The sequence below is a fragment of the Vicia villosa genome, linkage group LG1 (assembly GCF_029867415.1).
Source record: "Vicia villosa cultivar HV-30 ecotype Madison, WI linkage group LG1, Vvil1.0, whole genome shotgun sequence".
In the NCBI taxonomy this organism is placed as follows: domain Eukaryota; kingdom Viridiplantae; phylum Streptophyta; class Magnoliopsida; order Fabales; family Fabaceae; genus Vicia; species Vicia villosa.
In genome coordinates this window covers 127,138,603-127,142,667 of record NC_081180.1, presented here as the reverse complement: position 1 = coordinate 127,142,667, position 4,065 = coordinate 127,138,603, and positions in this window count along the sequence as shown.

Here is a 4,065-nt window from a genome sequence, read left to right as displayed (position 1 = left end):
TATTCTAGATGATGACCACATGTTCATTCTGAAAGGACAAGCATGCGTGTAGTTAATGAGACGCCGCCCTAGGTAACTGTGCAAATCTTTTCAAATCTCATGCTATCTCCACTAACGTCTTTCAACATTAAATGTAAATGATCCAGTTTATGTAACCGTTGCATTCAGAATTTCATTGCATTTTGTTTTCAAGTTCGGGTCTATAAAATCATATCTCATATTCATTTCATCTCTTTTCACTCCTTCATCATCTTCGTTTTATGCATTTCGGTCTCCTATTTTCTCTGCATAAAAACCCTAAAAGTAAAAAACCCAGAAATCTCAAGCATTCTTCAATGGCTTCTTCATCAAAAACTCTCAACAAGGTTTCGTCCTCTCAGCAACACCAACAACAAAATCAACAGCAACAACAAACTGTCTTCTCTCCTTTGAAGACCTGTTTGATTCCATACGAAGACTTAGAAGTTCTCTGTGAACTTATGGTTGATTTTGAAAATCTTCAAGCACACCAGTTTAGCATCAAGACGAACATGTTGGTTCAAGGATGGGCAAATTACTTTGATCGTCTCATTGGACCAGTTTATCCTCTTTTGGTTAAGGAATTTTGGACTCATGCTACCCTAACCTCAAACGCTATTATCTCCTTCGTGTTAGGGCAAGAGGTTGTAATTACTGAAAATCTGATAAGGAAGTTACTTAATCTCCAAGGTTTGGGTGGAATAATTGGTGCTCTTCCTGGAAGAACTAATTGGGAAACAGCTTATCCAGAAATATTTACTTCTGGAAAAGGTTCACCTCACTCCACGGATCTGAAGCCTTCTTACAGAGTTTGGACAAAGATCATTCTGGGATCTCTCAACCACAGAAAATCAACTGTTTCTGCAACCTATATCAGTCAAGATCAGTAGTTCCTTCTGTACTGCATTAGAAAGGGTATGAGAATCAACTTGCCTCATGTTCTGTTCCATCATCTGAGGACTCATGTGAAAGAATCAAGAGAAGCAGAACGTCTGAAATATCCCAAATAAAGAAGAATATCATCTGTCATACCCCAAAATTTGCTCTCATATATTTGCAAATGTCACTTTATTTCAAATAAGTGACATAGCCCAGTCGGTAAGGATTTGAGGTTAAAAGGTACAAGAGCGAGATGTCCCGGGCTCGAATCTCACTTCTAATAATTCTCCTTTTTTATTTGTTTTCTAATTATAATTCTAACTTTATTTCCATTTATTCAAAAATCATAAAAATTGCATTTTTTATTATTTTAATTTAAATTTTCGCACTAATTAAATAAGTATTTTTTTTAAATAGTCAATTTTCACTTTTATGCATTTTTTAGCAAAAAAATCACTAAAAATCATAAAATGTTCAAAAAAATCCAAAAAACAAGTTTTTAATTCTAATTTTCGTTTTTTCTTTTAATTTTTTTTAAATATTAGTTTTTAATTGTAATTAATTATTTTATGCATTTTATAGCTAAAAAAAATCAAAAATAAAATAGTACTTGTTGCTTAGCTTTTGGTCCAAGTCAATTGGCATTAAAATTTATTTGATTTGATTCTCTCTAATTTTAGATAAAATCAAAACAAATAATTTTGTTATGTCCATAGTATTATTGTTAATTTATCTTTTCCTTTTTTATTTTAACCTAACTTTACACTATAAATTGAGCCAATCTGTACACTTTTAAGAAAAAAACTAACAATTACCAATTTCTCAATTCACTATCTCACAACTAAACCCTTATTCTTTTAACACCTTTAACCCCATTCTTCATTATTAATTCCTAGATACAAAACAATTCACCGAGTTTCTTCAATATCTTTTGTTCTTCTTTTACTTGGTTCTTGGCCAATGATTTCATATGAGGCCTCCTCTTCTTCTTTTTTTTAAAGAAAAAACCTTTTCTAAATCTTTTTATCAAAACTAAAAATAAACCTTTTGTTTTCAAAATCTTTTGGCGGATGATTAACATATGAGGCCTACTAACTTTAGTTTTTGGCCTTTTGCCATTGGCCAATGATGATACTTGAGGCCACCTTTTTATCAAAATTCTTATGTTTTTGACATCCTCTTTATTTTTTTAAACACTTTCTTTTCAACTCCCCTTTTTTAAAAACCTTTTTCAAATACTTTATCTAGAATTACAATATTTTTGGCCAATGATGATACCTGAGGCCTATTTTTTTAAATCATTGCTTTGGCCATTGTTGCTACATTTTAGTTTAAATTAAAAAAAAAAAACCTTGGGAATGTTTGCCCTTTTAGCCATGATCTAACTTTCTGAACCTTTCTTTATTTCTTGGGAAAATTGTAAATTATATGAGGCAAAACCCTTTTTTTTAATATTTTTTATTTTTATTGTAACTATTATCATTACTAACATTTTTTTTTATAATTATTATTATTAGTAATATTTTTGTTAATTGCTTCTATTATTATTATTATTATTATTATTATTATTATTATTATTATTATTATTATTATTATTATTATTATTATTATTATTACTATTATACTATTATTATTCTTATTATATTATTGTTATTATTACTATTATACTATTATTATTCTTATTCTTATTCTTATCCTATTTTTGAAGGTACTTCCTTTAGCTAAAGAGGAGCGGTGCAGGAATATGGGTTTGCCATTGTTAAGGCATAAAGCTTTTGCCTCTTCAAAAACCTCATTGGCATCCCAAGGACCTCCAGCCACACCATATCAAATCAAATCCTGGTTTTTCTTTAATTCATTTTTCTAATTATTGGTTTATTGCTTTATTATTTAAATTTTCACTAAAACCTTAATCTTTTTTTTTCTCAAACCATAAAATTCATGTTATTTTCATAAATCACTCTAAATTTTTTTTTTTATAAAATTAATTTTTTTATTTTAGTAATTAATTTAAATTAATTAGAATAATTAGTTAATATTTTTAATTAGGTTTATGATTTAAATTAGGTTTAGTTTTAAATTAATTTTAGGATCAATAGTTAAATAATTTAATTTAGGTTTAATTAATTAATTAGGTAAATTAGGTTAAATAATTAGGCTAATTAGGTTTATTTAGTCAATTAACAGTTTCGTTATTTTAATTTAGTGCAATTAGGCTTAGTAATTAACCTCAACTTCAAAAACCATAGATAACCCAAGAGGTAGGCGTTGCCCATTAACCTTTAAGATTTAGGTTTGCCCCTTTTGTAATTAAACATTGAATTTCTTCAAACGCGCATTCTCTTCTCACCTCATATTGTTTGATTGTCGTATGTTTGTGCTAATTCCCAGCCTTGGGGTAAAACTTGTTTATTTATTTAATTTTTGCCTTTATTTAAATTTCTGCCTTTATTTAATTCTTTGCCTTTAAATTTAATTATTTATTTTTAAGTTTCGCTTTTACTATTTATTTCAAATTTTAGAAAATGTGTATAGGCTTGCAAGTTTTTTTTTTTTGTAATAGTTTAGTTTTATTTTTCTGCCTTTCTTTCCGTCTTTATTTTTCTGCCTTTCTTTTCCGCCTTTATTTTTCTGCCCACAGGTGTTTATTGTAATAGCGTAGGAACTTATATTCTCTGCCTTTAATTTCTGTATAATATTAATTACTGTGGTTAGTAATCCTAGGGAGTGCAAGCCTTGAATTAACTTAGAATAACTAATTACAAGATAAAATATCCGAACTGAATCACTTGATTGTGCCACACACACCTTTGGAGTAACCTCTCTTCTTGCCTTGTTGCCTTTTAATTATGATTATGAAATAGTCAAGTCCCTCGATTCCGAGGATACCTAAGCAAAACAAATGTTACTCTCAGTTCATCATCATAAGATCATAGTCCCTTCGAAGTTGCCTTAATAGTAAATGATCTTGTCCCTCGAAGTTGCCTCGGTAAATGATGATTGTCCCAATTGCTAAGGTATCCTCGCCTGTTGCCTAAAAAAGATTAATGACTATTATATCCTTCCCTAAAGACTACCTATCTCTATATGGTAGGGACAGTTTTATGACGAACGATGTTTCTTGATGACCCTTCAACATCCAATGAAAGGACTTCCTACCCTCTTATG